The sequence below is a fragment of the Phalangium opilio genome, unplaced genomic scaffold (genome assembly GCF_054372755.1).
Source record: "Phalangium opilio isolate 3A_F unplaced genomic scaffold, DU_Popi_V2 ptg000390l_1, whole genome shotgun sequence".
In the NCBI taxonomy this organism is placed as follows: Eukaryota; Metazoa; Arthropoda; class Arachnida; order Opiliones; family Phalangiidae; genus Phalangium; species Phalangium opilio.
In genome coordinates, this window is record NW_028324234.1 from 7685938 (window position 1) to 7705151 (window position 19214).

Here is a 19214-nt window from a genome sequence, read left to right on the forward strand (position 1 = left end):
TGACGTCTCAGATGTAACGTAAAATGTCAGAGTTTTTCCACAATACCTGACGAACATTTAATTTTTGGGCTTCAGTGGCGCAATGGTCAGCGCGTTCAGCTGTTAACCGAAAGGTTGGTGGTTCGAGCCCAAACGAGAGAGGTTTTGTGGGGTCTCAGATGTAGCGTGAAAAGTCGTAACTTTTCAACAATACCTGACAACCATTTAATTTCTGAGCTTCCGTGGCTCAATGGTTAGCGCGTTCGGCTGTTAACCAATAGGTTGGTGGTTCGAGCCCACCCGGGAGCGGCGTTTTTGGATCTCAAATGTAACGTAAATAGCCAAAGTGTTTCCACAATACCTGACGACTAATTAATTTTTGGGCGTCCGTGGCGAATGGTTAGCGCGTTCGGCTGTTAACCGAAAGGTTGGTGGTTCGAGCCCACCCGGAAGAGGTGATGTGGGGTCTCAGATGTAGCGTAAAAAGTCAAAACTTTTCCACAATACGTGACAACCATTTAATTTCTGAGCTTCAGTGGCGCAATGGTCAGCGCGTTCAGCTGTTAACCGAAAGGTTGGTGGTTCGAGCCCTCCCGGGAGCGGTGTTGTGACGTCTCAGATGTAACGTAAAATGTCAGAGTTTTTCCACAATACCAACGAGCATTTAATTTTTGGGCTTCCGTGGCGCAATGGTTAGCGCGTTCAGCTGTTAATCGAAAGGTTGGTGGTTCGAGCCCACCCGGGAGAGGTGTTGTGAGGTCTCAGATGTAGCGTGAAAAGTCAAACTTTTTCCATAATACGTGATAACCATTTATTTTCTGATCTTTCGTGGCTCAATGGTTAGCGCGTTCGGCTGTTAACCAATAGCTTGGTGGTTCGAGCCCACCCGGGAGCGATGTTTTTGGATCTCAAATGTAACGTAAATAGCCAAAGTTTTTCCGCAATACCTGACGACCATTTTTTTTGGGCGTCCGTGGCGCAATGGTTAGCGCGTTCGGCTGTTAACCGAAAGGTTGGTGGTTCGAGCCCATCCGGGAGCGGTGTTGTGAGGCCTCAGATGTGAAGTAAAAAGTCAAAGTTTTACCTCAATACCTGACGAAAATTTAATTTTTGGGCTTCAGTGGCGCAATGGTTAGCGGGTTCGGCTATTAACCAATAGGTTGGTGGTTCGAGCCCATCCGGGAGAAGTGTTGTGACGTCTCAGATGTAACGTAAAATGTCGGAGTTTTTGAACAATACCTGACGAAGATTTAATTTTTGGGCTTCAGTGGCGCAATGGTCAGCGCGTTCAGCTGTTAACCGAAAGGTTGGTGGTTCGAGCCCAAACGAGAGAGGTTTTGTGGGGTCTCAGATGTAGCGTAAAAAGTCAAAACTTTTCCACAATACGTGACAACCATTTAATTTCTGAGCTTCCGTGGCTCAATGGTTAGCGCGTTCGGCTGTTAATCGAAAGGTTGGTGGTTCGAGCCCATCCGGGAGCGGTGTTGTGAGGTCTCGGATGTGAAGTAAAAAGTCAAAGTTTTTCTACAATACCTGACGACCATTTAATTTTTGGGCTTCCGTGGCGCAATGGTTAGTGCGTTCAGCTGTTAACCGAAAGGTTGGTGGTTCGAGCCCAAACGAGAGAGGATTTGTGGGGTCTCAGATGTAGCGTGAAAAGTCGTAACTTTTCAACAATACCTGACAACCATTTAAGTTTTGGGCGTCCGTGGCGCAATGGCTAGCACGTTCGGCGGTTAACCGAAAGGTTGGTGGTTCGAGCCCATCCGGGAGCGGTGTTGTGACGTCTCAGATGTTACGTAAAATGTCAGAGTTTTTCCAAGATACCTGACGAACATTTAATTTTTGGGCTTCCGTGGCGCAGTAATTAGCGCGTCCAGCTCTTAATCGAAAGGTTGGTGGTTCGAGCCCACACGGAAGAGGTGTTGTGGGGTCTCAGATGTAGCGTTAAAAGTCAAAACTTTTCCACAATACGTGACAACCATTTAATTTCTGATCTTCCGTGGCTCAATGGTTAGCGCGTTCAGCTGTTAACCAATAGGTTGGTGGTTCGAGCCCACCCGGGAGCGGTGTTGTGTGATCTCAAATGTAACGTAGAAAGCCAAAGTTTTTCCACAATACCTGACGACCATTTAATTTTTGGGCTTCCGTGGCGCAATGGTTAGCGCGTTCGGCTGTTAACCAATAGGTTGGTGGTTCGAGCCCATCCGGGAGCGGTGTTGTGAGGTCTCAGATGTGACGTAAAAAGTCAAGGTTTTTACACAATACCTGACGAGCATTTAACTTTTGGGCTTCCGTGGCGCAATATTTAGCGCGTTCGGCTGTTAACCAATAGGTTGGTGGTTCGAGCCCATCCGGGAGCGGTGGTGTGAGGTCTCAGATGTGACGTAAAAAGTCAAGGTTTTTACACAATACCTGACGAGCATTTAGCTTTTGGGCTTCCGTGGCGCAATGGTTAGCGCGTTCGGCTGTTAACCAATAGGTTGGTGGTTCGAGCCCACCCGGGAGCGGTGTTGTGTGATCTCAAATGTAACGTAGAAAGCCAAAGTTTTTACACAATACCTGACGACCATTTAATTTTTGGGCTTCCGTGGCGCAATGGTTAGCACGTTCTGCTGTTAACCAATAGGTTGGTGGTTCGAGCCCATCCGGGAGCGGTGTTGTGAGGTCTCAGATGTGACGTAAAAAGTCAAAGTTTTTCCACAATACCTGACAACCATTTAATTTCTGAGCTTCCGTGGCGCAATGGTTAGCGCGTTCGGCTGTTAACCAATAGGTTGGTGGTTCGACCCCATCCGGGAGCGGTGTTGTGAGGTCTCAGATTTGACGTAAAAAGTCAAGGTTTTTACACAATACCTGACGAGCATTTAAATTTTGGGCTTCCGTGGCGCAATGGTTAGCGCGTTCGGCTGTTAACCAATAGGTTGGTGGTTCGAGCCCATCCGGGAGCGGTGTTGTGAGGTCTCAGATGTGACGTAAAAAGTCAAGGTTTTTACACAATACCTGACGAGCATTTAACTTTTGGGCTTCCGTGGCGCAATGGTTAGCACGTTCGGCTGTTAACCAATAGGTTGGTGGTTCGAGCCCAACCGGGAGCGGTGTTGTGAGGTCTCAGATGTGACGTAAAAAGTCAAGGTTTTCCACAATACCTGACAACCATTTAATTTCTGAGCTTCCTTGGCTCAATGGTTAGCGCGTTCGGCTGTTAACCAATAGGTTGGTGGTTCGAGACCATCCGGGAGCGGTGTTGTGAGGTCTCAAATGTGACGTAAAAAGTCAAGGTTTTTACATAATACCTGACGAGCATTTAACTTTTGGGCTTCCGTGGCGCAATGGTTAGCGCGTTCGGCTGTTAACCAATAGGTTGGTGGTTCGAGCCCATCCGGGAGCGGTGTTGTGAGGTCTCAGATGTGACGTAAAAAGTCAAGGTTTTTGCACAATACCTGACGAGCATTTAGGTTTTGGGCTTCCGTGGCGCAATGGTTAGCGCGTTCGGCTGTTAAGCAATAGGTTGGTGGTTCGAGCCCATCCGGGAGCGGTGTTGTGAGGTCTCAGATGTGACGTAAAAAGTCAAGGTTTTTACACAATACCTGACGAGCATTTAAATTTTGCGCTTCCTTGGCGCAATGGTTAGCGCGTTCGGCTGTTAACCAATAGGTTGGTGGTTCGAGCCCACCCGGGAGCGGTGTTGTGTGATCTCAAATGTAACGTAGAAAGCCAAAGTTTTTCCACAATACCTGACGACCATTTAATTTTTGGGCTTCCGTGGCGCAATGGTTAGCACGTTCGGCTGTTAACCAATAGGTTGGTGGTTCGAGCCCATCCGGGAGCGGTGTTGTGAGGTCTCAGATGTGACGTAAAAAGTCAAGGTTTTCCACAATACCTGACAACCATTTAATTTCTGAACTTCCGTGGCTCAATGGTTAGCGCGTTCGGCTGTTAACCAATAGGTTGGTGGTTCGAGCCCACCCGGGAGCGGTGTTGTGGGATCTGAAATGTAACGTAGAAAGCCAAAGTTTTTGCACAATAAATGACGACCATTTAATTTTTGGGCTTCCGTGGCGCAATGGTTAGCGCGTTCGGCTGTTAACCAATAGGTTGGTGGTTCGACCCCATCCGGGAGCGGTGTTGTGAGGTCTCAGATGTGACGTAAAAATCAAGGTTTTTACATAATACCTGACGAGCATTTAACTTTTGGGCTTCCGTGGCGCAATGGTTAGCACGTTCGGCTGTTAACCAATAGGTTGGTGGTTCGAGCCCATCCGGGAGCGGTGTTGTGAGGTCTCAGATGTGACGTAAAAAGTCAAGGTTTTTACACAATACCTAACGAGCATTTAACTTTTGGGCTTCCGTGGCGCAATGGTTAGCGCGTTCGGCTGTTAACCAATAGGTTGGTGGTTCGAGCCCATCCGGGAGCGGTGTTGTGAGGTCTCAGAAGTGACGTAAAAAGTCAAGGTTTTTACACAATACCTGACGAGCATTTAAATTTTGGGCTTCCTTGGCGCAATGGTTAGCGCGTTCGGCTGTTAACCAATAGGTTGGTGGTTCGAGCCCACCCGGGAGCGGTGTTGTGTGATCTCAAATGTAACGTAGAAAGCCAAAGTTTTTCCACAATACCTGACGACCATTTGATTTTTGGGCTTCCGTGGCGCAATGGTTAGCACGTTCGGCTGTTAACCAATAGGTTGGTGGTTCGAGCCCATCCGGGAGCGGTGTTGTGAGGTCTCAGATGTGACGTAAAAAGTCAAGGTTTTCCACAATACCTGACAACCATTTAATTTCTGAGCTTCCGTGGCTCAATGGTTAGCGCGTTCGACTGTTAACCAATAGGTTGGTGGTTCGAGCCCACCCGCGAGCGGTGTTGTGGGATCTGAAATGTAACGTAGAAAGCCAAAGTTTTTGCACAATAAATGACGACCATTTAATTTTTGGGCTTCCGTGGCGCAATGGTTAGCGCGTTCGGCTGTTAACCAATAGGTTGGTGGTTCGACCCCATCCGGAAGCGGTGTTGTGAGGTCTCAGATGTGACGTAAAAAGTCAAGGTTTTTACATAATACCTGACGAGCATTTAACTTTTGGGCTTCCGTGGCGCAATGGTTAGCGCGTTCGGCTGTTAACCAATAGGTTGGTGGTTCGAGCCCATCCGGGAGCGGTGTTGTGAGGTCTCAGAAGTGACGTAAAAAGTCAAGGTTTTTACACAATACCTGACGAGCATTTAAATTTTGGGCTTCCTTGGCGCAATGGTTAGCGCGTTCGGCTGTTAACCAATAGGTTGGTGGTTCGAGCCCACCCGGGAGCGGTGTTGTGTGATCTCAAATGTAACGTAGAAAGCCAAAGTTTTTCCACAATACCTGACGACCATTTAATTTTTGGGCTTCCGTGGCGCAATGGTTAGCGCGTTCGACTGTTAACCAATAGGTTGGTGGTTCGAGCCCACCCGGGAGCGGTGTTGTGGGATCTGAAATGTAACGTAGAAAGCCAAAGTTTTTGCACAATAAATGACGACCATTTAATTTTCGGGCTTCCGTGGCGCAATGGTTAGCGCGTTCGGCTGTTAACCAATAGGTTGGTGGTTCGACCCCATCCGGAAGCGGTGTTGTGAGGTCTCAGATGTGACGTAAAAAGTCAAGGTTTTTACATAATACCTGACGAGCATTTAACTTTTGGGCTTCCGTGGCGCAATGGTTAGCGCGTTCGGCTGTTAACCAATAGGTTGGTGGTTCGAGCCCATCCGGGAGCGGTGTTGTGAGGTCTCAGATGTGACGTAAAAGTCAAGGTTTTTACACAATACCTAACGAGCATTTAACTTTTGGGCTTCCGTGGCGCAATGGTTAGCGCGTTCGGCTGTTAACCAATAGGTTGGTGGTTCGAGCCCATCCGGGAGCGGTGTTGTAAGGTCTCAGATGTGACGTAAAAAGTCAAGGTTTTTACACAATACCTGACGAGCATTTAATTTTTGGGCTTCCGTGGCGCAATGGTTAGCGCGTTCGGCTGTTAACCAATAGGTTGGTGGTTCGAGCCCATCCGGGAGCGGTGTTGTAAGGTCTCAGATGTGACGTAAAAAGTCAAGGTTTTTACACAATACCTGACGAGCATTTAACTTTTGGGCTTCCCTGGCGCAATGGTTAGCGCGTTCGGCTGTTAACCAATAGGTTGGTGGTTCGAGCCCATCCGGGAGCGGTGTTGTGAGGTCTCAGATGTGACAAAGAAGTCAAGGTTTTTACACAATACCTGACGAGTATTTAACTTTTGGGCTTCCGTGGCGCAATGGTTAGCGCGTTCGGCTGTTAACCAATAGGTTGGTGGTTCGAGACCATCCGGGAGCGGTGTTGTGAGGTCTCAGATGTGACGTAAGAAGTCAAGGTTTTTACACAATACCTGACGAGTATTTAACTTTTGGGCTTCCGTGGCGCAATGGTTAGCGCGTTCGGCTGTTAACCAATAGGTTGGTGGTTCGAGCCCATCCGGGAGCGGTGTTGTGAGGTCTCAGATGTGACGTAAAAAGTCAAGGTTTTTACACAATACCTGACGAGCATTTAACTTTTGGGCTTCCATGGCGCAATGGTTAGCGCGTTCGGCTGTTAACCAATAGGTTGGTGGTTCGAGCCCATCCGGGAGCGGTGTTGTGGGATCTCAAATGTAACGTAGAAAGTCAAGGTTTTTACACAATACCTGACGAGCATTTAAATTTTGGGCTTCCTTGGCGCAATGGTTAGCGCGTTCGGCTGTTAACCAATAGGTTGGTGGTTCGAGCCCATCCGGGAGCGGTGTTGTGAGGTCTCAGATGTGACGTAAAAAGTCAACGTTTTTACACAATACCTGACGAGCATTTAAATTTTGGGCTTCCTTGGCGCAATGGTTAGCGCGTTCGGCTGTTAACCAATAGGTTGGTGGTTCGAGCCCATCCGGGAGCGGTGTTGTGTGATCTCAAATGTAACGTAGAAAGCCAAAGTTTTTCCACAATACCTGACGACCATTTAATTTTTGGGCTTCCGTGGCGCAATGGTTAGCACGTTCGGCTGTTAACCAATAGGTTGGTGGTTCGAGCCCATCCGGGAGCGGTGTTGTGAGGACTCAGATGTGACGTAAAGGTCAAGGTTTTTACACAATACCTAACGAGCATTTAACTTTTGGGCTTCCGTGGCGCAATGGTTAGCGCGTTCGGCTGTTAAGCAATAGGTTGGTGGTTCGAGCCCATCCGGGAGCGGTGTTGTGAGGTCTCAGATGTGACGTAAAAAGTCAAGGTTTTTACACAATACCTGACGAGCATTTAAATTTTGGGCTTCCTTGGCGCAATGGTTAGCGCGTTCGGCTGTTAACCAATAGGTTGGTGGTTCGAGCCCACCCGGGAGCGGTGTTGTGTGATCTCAAATGTAACGTAGAAAGCCAAAGTTTTTCCACAATACCTGACGACCATTTAATTTTTGGGCTTCCGTGGCGCAATGGTTAGCACGTTCGGCTGTTAACCAATAGGTTGGTGGTTCGAGCCCATCCGGGAGCGGTGTTGTGAGGTCTCAGATGTGACGTAAAAAGTCAAGGTTTTCCACAATACCTGACAACCATTTAATTTCTGAGCTTCCGTGGCTCAATGGTTAGCGCGTTCGACTGTTAACCAATAGGTTGGTGGTTCGAGCCCACCCGGGAGCGGTGTTGTGGGATCTGAAATGTAACGTAGAAAGCCAAAGTTTTTGCACAATAAATGACGACCATTTAATTTTTGGGCTTCCGTGGCGCAATGGTTAGCGCGTTCGGCTGTTAACCAATAGGTTGGTGGTTCGACCCCATCCGGAAGCGGTGTTGTGAGGTCTCAGATGTGACGTAAAAAGTCAAGGTTTTTACATAATACCTGACGAGCATTTAACTTTTGGGCTTCCGTGGCGCAATGGTTAGCGCGTTCGGCTGTTAACCAATAGGTTGGTGGTTCGAGCCCATCCGGGAGCGGTGTTGTGAGGTCTCAGATGTGACGTAAAAGTCAAGGTTTTTACACAATACCTAACGAGCATTTAACTTTTGGGCTTCCGTGGCGCCATGGTTAGCGCGTTCGGCTGTTAACCAATAGGTTGGTGGTTCGAGCCCATCCGGGAGCGGTGTTGTGAGGTCTCAGATGTGACAAAGAAGTCAAGGTTTTTACACAATACCTGACGAGTATTTAACTTTTGGGCTTCCGTGGCGCAATGGTTATCGCGTTCGGCTGTTAACCAATAGGTTGGTGGTTCGAGCCCATCCAGGAGCGGTGTTGTGAGGTCTCAGATGTGACGTAAAAAGTCAAGGTTTTTACACAATTCCTGACGAGCATTTAATTTTTGGGATTCCGTGGCGCAATGGTTAGCGCGTTCAGCTGTTCATCGAAAGGTTGGTGGTTCGAGCCCACCCGGGAGAGGTGTTGTGGGGTCTCAAATGTAACGTAGAAAGCCAAAGTTTTCCACAACACCTGACAACCATTTAATTTCTGAGCTTCCGTGGCTCAATGGTTAGCGCTTTCGGCTGTTAACCAATAGGTTGGTGGGTCGAGCCCATCCGGGAGCGGTGTTGTGAGGTCTCAGATGTGACGTAAAAAGTCAAGGTTTTTACACAATACCTGACGAGCATTTAACTTTTGGGCTTCCGTGGCGCAATGGTTAGCGCGTTCGGCTGTTAACCAATAGGTTGGTGGTTCGAGCCCATCCGGGAGCGGTGTTGTGAGGTATCAGATGTGACGTAAAGGTCAAGGTTTTTACACAATACCTAACGAGCATTTAACTTTTGGGCTTCCGTGGCGCAATGGTTAGCACGTTCGGCTGTTAACCAATAGGTTGGTGGTTCGAGCCCATCCGGGAGCGGTGTTGTGAGGACTCAGATGTGACGTAAAGGTCAAGGTTTTTACACAATACCTAACGAGCATTTAACTTTTGGGCTTCCGTGGCGCAATGGTTAGCGCGTTCGGCTGTTAAGCAATAGGTTGGTGGTTCGAGCCCATCCGGGAGCGGTGTTGTGAGGTCTCAGATGTGACGTAAAAAGTCAAGGTTTTTACACAATACCTGACGAGCATTTAAATTTTGGGCTTCCTTGGCGCAATGGTTAGCGCGTTCGGCTGTTAACCAATAGGTTGGTGGTTCGAGCCCACCCGGGAGCGGTGTTGTGTGATCTCAAATGTAACGTAGAAAGCCAAAGTTTTTCCACAATACCTGACGACCATTTAATTTTTGGGCTTCCGTGGCGCAATGGTTAGCACGTTCGGCTGTTAACCAATAGGTTGGTGGTTCGAGCCCATCCGGGAGCGGTGTTGTGAGGTCTCAGATGTGACGTAAAAAGTCAAGGTTTTCCACAATACCTGACAACCATTTAATTTCTGAGCTTCCGTGGCTCAATGGTTAGCGCGTTCGACTGTTAACCAATAGGTTGGTGGTTCGAGCCCACCCGGGAGCGGTGTTGTGGGATCTGAAATGTAACGTAGAAAGCCAAAGTTTTTGCACAATAAATGACGACCATTTAATTTTTGGGCTTCCGTGGCGCAATGGTTAGCGCGTTCGGCTGTTAACCAATAGGTTGGTGGTTCGACCCCATCCGGAAGCGGTGTTGTGAGGTCTCAGATGTGACGTAAAAAGTCAAGGTTTTTACATAATACCTGACGAGCATTTAACTTTTGGGCTTCCGTGGCGCAATGGTTAGCGCGTTCGGCTGTTAACCAATAGGTTGGTGGTTCGAGCCCATCCGGGAGCGGTGTTGTGAGGTCTCAGATGTGACGTAAAAGTCAAGGTTTTTACACAATACCTAACGAGCATTTAACTTTTGGGCTTCCGTGGCGCCATGGTTAGCGCGTTCGGCTGTTAACCAATAGGTTGGTGGTTCGAGCCCATCCGGGAGCGGTGTTGTGAGGTCTCAGATGTGACAAAGAAGTCAAGGTTTTTACACAATACCTGACGAGTATTTAACTTTTGGGCTTCCGTGGCGCAATGGTTATCGCGTTCGGCTGTTAACCAATAGGTTGGTGGTTCGAGCCCATCCAGGAGCGGTGTTGTGAGGTCTCAGATGTGACGTAAAAAGTCAAGGTTTTTACACAATTCCTGACGAGCATTTAATTTTTGGGATTCCGTGGCGCAATGGTTAGCGCGTTCAGCTGTTCATCGAAAGGTTGGTGGTTCGAGCCCACCCGGGAGAGGTGTTGTGGGGTCTCAAATGTAACGTAGAAAGCCAAAGTTTTCCACAACACCTGACAACCATTTAATTTCTGAGCTTCCGTGGCTCAATGGTTAGCGCTTTCGGCTGTTAACCAATAGGTTGGTGGGTCGAGCCCATCCGGGAGCGGTGTTGTGAGGTCTCAGATGTGACGTAAAAAGTCAAGGTTTTTACACAATACCTGACGAGCATTTAACTTTTGGGCTTCCGTGGCGCAATGGTTAGCGCGTTCGGCTGTTAACCAATAGGTTGGTGGTTCGAGCCCATCCGGGAGCGGTGTTGTGAGGTATCAGATGTGACGTAAGAAGTCAAGGTTTTTACACAATACCTGACGAGTATTTAACTTTTGGGCTTCCGTGGCGCAATGGTTAGCGCGTTCGGCTGTTAACCAATAGGTTGGTGGTTCGAGCCCATCCGGGAGCGGTGTTGTGAGGTCTCAGATGTGACGTAAAAAGTCAAGGTTTTTACACAATACCTGACGAGCATTTAACTTTTGGGCTTCCGTGACGCAATGGTTAGCGCGTTCGGCTGTTAACCAATAGGTTGGTGGTTCGAGCCCATCCGGGAGCGGTGTTGTGGGATCTCAAATGTAACGTAGAAAGCCAAAGTTTTTGCACAATAAATGACGACCATTTAATTTTTGGGCTTCCGTGGCGCAATGGTTAGCGCGTTCGGCTGTTAACCAGTAGGTTGGTGGTTCGACCCCATCCGGGAGCGGTGTTGTGAGGTCTCAGATGTGACGTAAAAAGTCAAGGTTTTTACACAATTCCTGACGAGCATTTAACTTTTGGGCTTCTTTGGCGCAATGGTTAGCGCGTTCGGCTGTTAACCAATAGGTTGGTGGTTCGAGCCCATCCGGGAGCGGTGTTGTGAGGTCTCAGATGTGACGTAAAAAGTCAAGGTTTTTACACAATACCTGACGAGCATTTAACTTTTGGGCTTCCGTGGCGCAATGGTTAGCGCGTTCGGCTGTTAACCAATAGGTTGGTGGTTCGAGCCCATCCGGGAGCGGTGTTGTGAGGTCTCAGATGTGACGTAAAAAGCCATGGTTTTTGCACAATACCTGACGAGCATTTAGCTTTTGGGCTTCCGTGGCGCAATGGTTAGCGCGTTCGGCTGTTAACCAATAGGTTGGTGGTTCGAGCCCATCCGGGAGCGGTGTTGTGAGGTCTCAGATGTGACGTAAAAAGTCAAGGTTTTTACACAATACCTGACGAGCATTTAACTTTTGGGCTTCCGTGGCGCAATGGTTAGCGCGTTCGGCTGTTAACCAATAGGTTGGTGGTTCGAGCCCATCCGGGAGCGGTGTTGTGGGATCTCAAATGTAACGTAGAAAGCCAAAGTTTTTGCACAATAAATGACGACCATTTAATTTTTGGGCTTCCGTGGCGCAATGGTTAGCGCGTTCGGCTGTTAACCAGTAGGTTGGTGGTTCGACCCCATCCGGGAGCGGTGTTGTGAGGTCTCAGATGTGACGTAAAAAGTCAAGGTTTTTACACAATTCCTGACGAGCATTTAACTTTTGGGCTTCCGTGGCGCAATGGTTAGCGCGTTCGGCTGTTAACCAATAGGTTGGTGGTTCGAGCCCATCCGGGAGCGGTGTTGTGAGGTCTCAGATGTGACGTAAAAAGTCAAGGTTTTTACACAATACCTGACGAGCATTTAACTTTTGGGCTTCCGTGGCGCAATGGTTAGCGCGTTCGGCTGTTAACCAATAGGTTGGTGGTTCGAGCCCATCCGGGAGCGGTGTTGTGAGGTCTCAGATGTGACGTAAAAAGCCATGGCTTTTGCACAATACCTGACGAGCATTTAGCTTTTGGGCTTCCGTGGCGCAATGGTTAGCGCGTTCGGCTGTTAACCAATAGGTTGGTGGTTCGAGCCCATCCGGGAGCGGTGTTGTGAGGTCTCAGATGTGACGTAAAAAGTCAAGGTTTTTACACAATACCTGACGAGCATTTAACTTTTGGGCTTCCGTGGCGCAATGGTTAGCGCGTTCGGCTGTTAACCAATAGGTTGGTGGTTCGAGCCCATCCGGGAGCGGTGTTGTGGGATCTCAAATGTAACGTAGAAAGCCAAAGTTTTTGCACAATAAATGACGACCATTTAATTTTTGGGCTTCCGTGGCGCAATGGTTAGCGCGTTCGGCTGTTAACCAGTAGGTTGGTGGTTCGACCCCATCCGGGAGCGGTGTTGTGAGGTCTCAGATGTGACGTAAAAAGTCAAGGTTTTTACACAATTCCTGACGAGCATTTAACTTTTGGGCTTCCGTGGCGCAATGGTTAGCGCGTTCGGCTGTAAATCAATAGGTTGGTGGTTCGAGCCCACCCGGGAGCGGTGTTGTGGGATCTGAAATGTAACGTAGATAGCCAAAGTTTTTGCACAATAAATGACGACCATTTAATTTTTGGGCTTCCGTGGCGCAATGGTTAGCGCGTTCGACTGTTACCCAATAGGTTGGTGGTTCGAGCCCACCCGGGAGCGGTGTTGTGGGATCTGAAATGTAACGTAGAAAGCCAAAGTTTTTGCACAATAAATGACGACCATTTAATTTTTGGGCTTCCGTGGCGCAATGGTTAGCGCGTTCGGCTGTTAACCAATAGGTTGGTGGTTCGACCCCATCCGGAAGCGGTGTTGTGAGGTCTCAGATGTGACGTAAAAAGTCAAGGTTTTTACATAATACCTGACGAGCATTTAACTTTTGGGCTTCCGTGGCGCAATGGTTAGCGCGTTCGGCTGTTAACCAATAGGTTGGTGGTTCGAGCCCATCCGGGAGCGGTGTTGTGAGGTCTCAGATGTGACGTAAAAGTCAAGGTTTTTACACAATACCTAACGAGCATTTAACTTTTGGGCTTCCGTGGCGCAATGGTTAGCGCGTTCGGCTGTTAACCAATAGGTTGGTGGTTCGAGCCCATCCGGGAGCGGTGTTGTAAGGTCTCAGATGTGACGTAAAAAGTCAAGGTTTTTACACAATACCTGACGAGCATTTAATTTTTGGGCTTCCGTGGCGCAATGGTTAGCGCGTTCGGCTGTTAACCAATAGGTTGGTGGTTCGAGCCCATCCGGGAGCGGTGTTGTAAGTTCTCAGATGTGACGTAAAAAGTCAAGGTTTTTACACAATACCTGACGAGCATTTAACTTTTGGGCTTCCGTGGCGCAATGGTTAGCGCGTTCGGCTGTTAACCAATAGGTTGGTGGTTCGAGCCCATCCGGGAGCGGTGTTGTGAGGTCTCAGATGTGACGTAAAAAGTCAAGGTTTTTACACAATACCTGTCGAGCATTTAACTTTTGGGCTTCCGTGGCGCAATGGTTAGCGCGTTCGGCTGTTAACCAATAGGTTGGTGGTTCGAGCCCATCCGGGAGCGGTGTTGTGAGGTCTCAGATGTGACGTAAAAAGCCATGGTTTTTGCACAATACCTGACGAGCATTTAGCTTTTGGGCTTCCGTGGCGCAATGGTTAGCGCGTTCGGCTGTTAACCAATAGGTTGGTGGTTCGAGCCCATCCGGGAGCGGTGTTGTGAGGTCTCAGATGTGACGTAAAAAGTCAAGGTTTTTACACAATACCTGACGAGCATTTAACTTTTGGGCTTCCGTGGCGCAATGGTTAGCGCGTTCGGCTGTTAACCAATAGGTTGGTGGTTCGAGCCCATCCGGGAGCGGTGTTGTGGGATCTCAAATGTAACGTAGAAAGCCAAAGTTTTTGCACAATAAATGACGACCATTTAATTTTTGGGCTTCCGTGGCGCAATGGTTAGCGCGTTCGGCTGTTAACCAGTAGGTTGGTGGTTCGACCCCATCCGGGAGCGGTGTTGTGAGGTCTCAGATGTGACGTAAAAAGTCAAGGTTTTTACACAATTCCTGACGAGCATTTAACTTTTGGGCTTCCGTGGCGCAATGGTTAGCGCGTTCGGCTGTAAATCAATAGGTTGGTGGTTCGAGCCCACCCGGGAGCGGTGTTGTGGGATCTGAAATGTAACGTAGATAGCCAAAGTTTTTGCACAATAAATGACGACCATTTAATTTTTGGGCTTCCGTGGCGCAATGGTTAGCGCGTTCGACTGTTAACCAATAGGTTGGTGGTTCGACCCCATCCGGGAGCGGTGTTGTGAGGTCTCAGATGTGACGTAAAAAGTCCAGGTTTTTACATAATACCTGACGATCATTTAACTTTCGGGCTTCCGTGGCGCAATGGTTAGCGCGTTCGGCTGTTAACCAATAGGTTGGTGGTTCGAGCCCATCCGGGAGCGGTGTTGTGAGGTCTCAGATGTGACGTAAAAGTCAAGGTTTTTACACAATACCTGACGAGCATTTAACTTTTGGGCTTCCGTGGTGCAATGGTTAGCGCGTTCGGCTGTTAACCAATAGGTTGGTGGTTCGAGCCCATCCGGGAGCGGTGTTGTGAGGTCTCAGATGTGACAAAGAAGTCAAGGTTTTTACACAATACCTGACGAGTATTTAACTTTTGGGCTTCCGTGGTGCAATGGTTATCGCGTTCGGCTGTTAACCAATAGGTTGGTGGTTCGAGCCCATCCGGGAGCGGTGTTGTGAGGTCTCAGATGTGACGTAAGAAGTCAAGGTTTTTACACAATACCTGACGAGTATTTAACTTTTGGGCTTCCTTGGCGCAATGGTTAGCGCGTTCGGCTGTTAACCAATAGGTTGGTGGTTCGAGCCCATCCGGGAGCGGTGTTGTGAGGTCTCAGATGTGACGTAAAAAGTCAAGTTTTTTGCACAATACCTGACGAGCATTTAGCTTTTGGGCTTCCGTGGCGCAATGGTTAGCGCGTTCGGCTGTTAACCAATAGGTTGGTGGTTCGACCCCATCCGGGAGCGGTGTTGTGAGGTCACAGATGTGACGTAAAAAGTCAAGGTTTTTACATAATACCTGACGAGCATTTAACTTTTGGGCTTCCGTGGCGCAATGGTTAGCGCGTTCGGCTGTTAACCAATAGGTTGGTGGTTCGAGCCCATCCGGGAGCGGTGTTGTGAGGTCTCAGATGTGACGTAAAAAGTCAAGGTTTTTACACAATACCTGACAACCATTTAATTTCTGAGCTTCCGTGGCTCAATGGTTAGCGCGTTCGGCTGTTAACCAATAGGTTGGTGGTTCGAGCCCACCCGGGAGCGGTGTTGTGGGATCTCAAATGTAACGTAGAAAGCCAAAGTTTTTGCACAATAAATGACGACCATTTAATTTTTGGGCTTCCGTGGCGCAATGGTTAGCGCGTTCGACTGTTAACCAATAGGTTGGTGGTTCGACCCCATCCGGGAGCGGTGTTGTGAGGTCACAGATGTGACGTAAAAAGTCAAGGTTTTTACATAATACCTGACGAGCATTTAACTTTTGGGCTTCCGTGGCGCAATGGTTAGCGCGTTCGGCTGTTAACCAATAGGTTGGTGGTTCGAGCCCATCCGGGAGCGGTGTTGTGAGGTCTCAGATGTGACGTAAAAAGTCAAGGTTTTTACACAATACCTGACAACCATTTAATTTCTGAGCTTCCGTGGCTCAATGGTTAGCGCGTTCGGCTGTTAACCAATAGGTTGGTGGTTCGAGCCCACCCGGGAGCGGTGTTGTGGGATCTCAAATGTAACGTAGAAAGCCAAAGTTTTTCCACAATACCTGACGACCATTTAACTTTTGGGCTTCCGTGGCGCAATGGTTAGCGCGTTCGGCTGTTAACCAATAGGTTGGTGGTTCGAGCCCATCCGGGAGCGGTGTTGTGAGGTCTCAGATGTGACGTAAAAAGTCAAGGTTTTTACACAATACCTGTCGAGCATTTAACTTTTGGGCTTCCGTGGCGCAATGGTTAGCGCGTTCGGCTGTTAACCAATAGGTTGGTGGTTCGAGCCCATCCGGGAGCGGTGTTGTGAGGTCTCAGATGTGACGTAAAAAGCCATGGTTTTTGCACAATACCTGACGAGCATTTAGCTTTTGGGCTTCCGTGGCGCAATGGTTAGCGCGTTCGGCTGTTAACCAATAGGTTGGTGGTTCGAGCCCATCCGGGAGCGGTGTTGTGAGGTCTCAGATGTGACGTAAAAAGTCAAGGTTTTTACACAATACCTGACGAGCATTTAACTTTTGGGCTTCCGTGGCGCAATGGTTAGCGCGTTCGGCTGTTAACCAATAGGTTGGTGGTTCGAGCCCATCCGGGAGCGGTGTTGTGGGATCTCAAATGTAACGTAGAAAGCCAAAGTTTTTGCACAATAAATGACGACCATTTAATTTTTGGGCTTCCGTGGCGCAATGGTTAGCGCGTTCGGCTGTTAACCAGTAGGTTGGTGGTTCGACCCCATCCGGGAGCGGTGTTGTGAGGTCTCAGATGTGACGTAAAAAGTCAAGGTTTTTACACAATTCCTGACGAGCATTTAACTTTTGGGCTTCCGTGGCGCAATGGTTAGCGCGTTCGGCTGTAAATCAATAGGTTGGTGGTTCGAGCCCACCCGGGAGCGGTGTTGTGGGATCTGAAATGTAACGTAGATAGCCAAAGTTTTTGCACAATAAATGACGACCATTTAATTTTTGGGCTTCCGTGGCGCAATGGTTAGCGCGTTCGACTGTTAACCAATAGGTTGGTGGTTCGACCCCATCCGGGAGCGGTGTTGTGAGGTCTCAGATGTGACGTAAAAAGTCCAGGTTTTTACATAATAGCTGACGATCATTTAACTTTCGGGCTTCCGTGGCGCAATGGTTAGCGCGTTCGGCTGTTAACCAATAGGTTGGTGGTTCGAGCCCATCCGGGAGCGGTGTTGTGAGGTCTCAGATGTGACGTAAAAGTCAAGGTTTTTACACAATACCTGACGAGCATTTAACTTTTGGGCTTCCGTGGCGCAATGGTTAGCGCGTTCGGCTGTTAACCAATAGGTTGGTGGTTCGAGCCCATCCGGGAGCGGTGTTGTGAGGTCTCAGATGTGACAAAGAAGTCAAGGTTTTTACACAATACCTGACGAGTATTTAACTTTTGGGCTTCCGTGGTGCAATGGTTATCGCGTTCGGCTGTTAACCAATAGGTTGGTGGTTCGAGCCCATCCGGGAGCGGTGTTGTGAGGTCTCAGATGTGACGTAAGAAGTCAAGGTTTTTACACAATACCTGACGAGTATTTAACTTTTGGGCTTCCTTGGCGCAATGGTTAGCGCGTTCGGCTGTTAACCAATAGGTTGGTGGTTCGAGCCCATCCGGGAGCGGTGTTGTGAGGTCTCAGATGTGACGTAAAAAGTCAAGTTTTTTGCACAATACCTGACGAGCATTTAGCTTTTGGGCTTCCGTGGCGCAATGGTTAGCGCGTTCGGCTGTTAACCAATAGGTTGGTGGTTCGACCCCATCCGGGAGCGGTGTTGTGAGGTCACAGATGTGACGTAAAAAGTCAAGGTTTTTACATAATACCTGACGAGCATTTAACTTTTGGGCTTCCGTGGCGCAATGGTTAGCGCGTTCGGCTGTTAACCAATAGGTTGGTGGTTCGAGCCCATCCGGGAGCGGTGTTGTGAGGTCTCAGATGTGACGTAAAAAGTCAAGGTTTTTACACAATACCTGACAACCATTTAATTTCTGAGCTTCCGTGGCTCAATGGTTAGCGCGTTCGGCTGTTAACCAATAGGTTGGTGGTTCGAGCCCACCCGGGAGCGGTGTTGTGGGATCTCAAATGTAACGTAGAAAGCCAAAGTTTTTGCACAATAAATGACGACCATTTAATTTTTGGGCTTCCGTGGCGCAATGGTTAGCGCGTTCGACTGTTAACCAATAGGTTGGTGGTTCGACCCCATCCGGGAGCGGTGTTGTGAGGTCACAGATGTGACGTAAAAAGTCAAGGTTTTTACATAATACCTGACGAGCATTTAACTTTTGGGCTTCCGTGGCGCAATGGTTAGCGCGTTCGGCTGTTAACCAATAGGTTGGTGGTTCGAGCCCATCCGGGAGCGGTGTTGTGAGGTCTCAGATGTGACGTAAAAAGTCAAGGTTTTTACACAATACCTGACAACCATTTAATTTCTGAGCTTCCGTGGCTCAATGGTTAGCGCGTTCGGCTGTTAACCAATAGGTTGGTGGTTCGAGCCCACCCGGGAGCGGTGTTGTGGGATCTCAAATGTAACGTAGAAAGCCAAAGTTTTTCCACAATACCTGACGACCATTTAATCTTTGGGCTTCCGTGGCGCAATATTTAGCGCGTTCGGCTGTTAACCGAAAGGTTGGTAGTTCAAGCCCACCCGGGAGCGGTGTTGTGGGATCTCGAATGTAACGTAGAAAGCCAAAGTTTTCCACAATACCTGACGACCATTTAATTTTTGGGCTTCCGTGGCGCAATGGTTAGCGCGTTCGGCTGTTTACCAATAGGTTGGTGGTTCGAGCCCATCAGGGAAAGGTGTTGTGAGGTCTCAGATGTGACGTAAAAAGTCAAGGTTTTTACACAATACCTGACGAGCATTTAACTTTTGGGCTTCCGTGGCGCAATGGTTAGCGCGTTCGGCTGTTAACCATTAGGTTGGTGGTTCGAGTCCATCCGGGAGCGGTGTTGAGAGGTCTCAGATGTGACGTAAAAAGTCAAGGTTTTAACACAATACCTGACGAGCATTTAATTTTTGGGCTTCCGTGGCGCAATGGTTAGCGCGTTCAGCTGTTAACCAATAGGTTGGTGGTTCGAGCCCACCCGGGAGCGGTGTTGTGGGATCTCAAATGTAACGTAGAAAGCCAAAGTTTTTCCACAATACCTGACGACCATTTAATTTTTGGGCTTCCGTGGCGCAATGGTTAGCACGTTTGGCTGTTAACCAATAGGTTGGTGGTTCGAGCCCATCTGGGAGCGGTGTCGTGAGGTCTCAAATGTGACGTAAAAAGTCAAGGTTTTCCACAATACCTGACAACCATTTAATTTCTGAGCTTCCGTGGCTCAATGGTTAGCGCGTTCGGCTGTTAACCAATAGGTTGGTGGTTCGAGCCCACCCGGGAGCGGTGTTGTGGGATCTGAAATGTAACGTAGAAAGCCAAAGTTTTTGCACAATAAATGACGACCATTTAATTTTTGGGCTTCCTTGGCGCAATGGTTAGCGCGTTCGGCTGTTAACCAATAGGTTGGTGGTTCGACCCCAT

The 19214-nt window shown here is 48.6% G+C and overlaps 3 non-coding genes across 3 annotated transcripts; all 3 read left to right on the forward strand.

Moving 5' to 3' along the window:
* The first annotated feature begins 12395 nt into the window (after positions 1-12395).
* On the forward strand, positions 12396-12468 carry TRNAY-GUA (transfer RNA tyrosine (anticodon GUA)). The gene has a single exon. It is a non-coding gene; the product is annotated as a tRNA-Tyr (tRNA).
* Positions 12469-14011: 1543 nt separating this feature from the next.
* On the forward strand, positions 14012-14084 carry TRNAY-GUA (transfer RNA tyrosine (anticodon GUA)). The gene has a single exon. It is a non-coding gene; the product is annotated as a tRNA-Tyr (tRNA).
* A 2424-nt stretch (positions 14085-16508) lies between these two features.
* Positions 16509-16581, forward strand: TRNAY-GUA (transfer RNA tyrosine (anticodon GUA)). The gene has a single exon. It is a non-coding gene; the product is annotated as a tRNA-Tyr (tRNA).
* The last annotated feature ends 2633 nt before the right edge of the window (positions 16582-19214 follow it).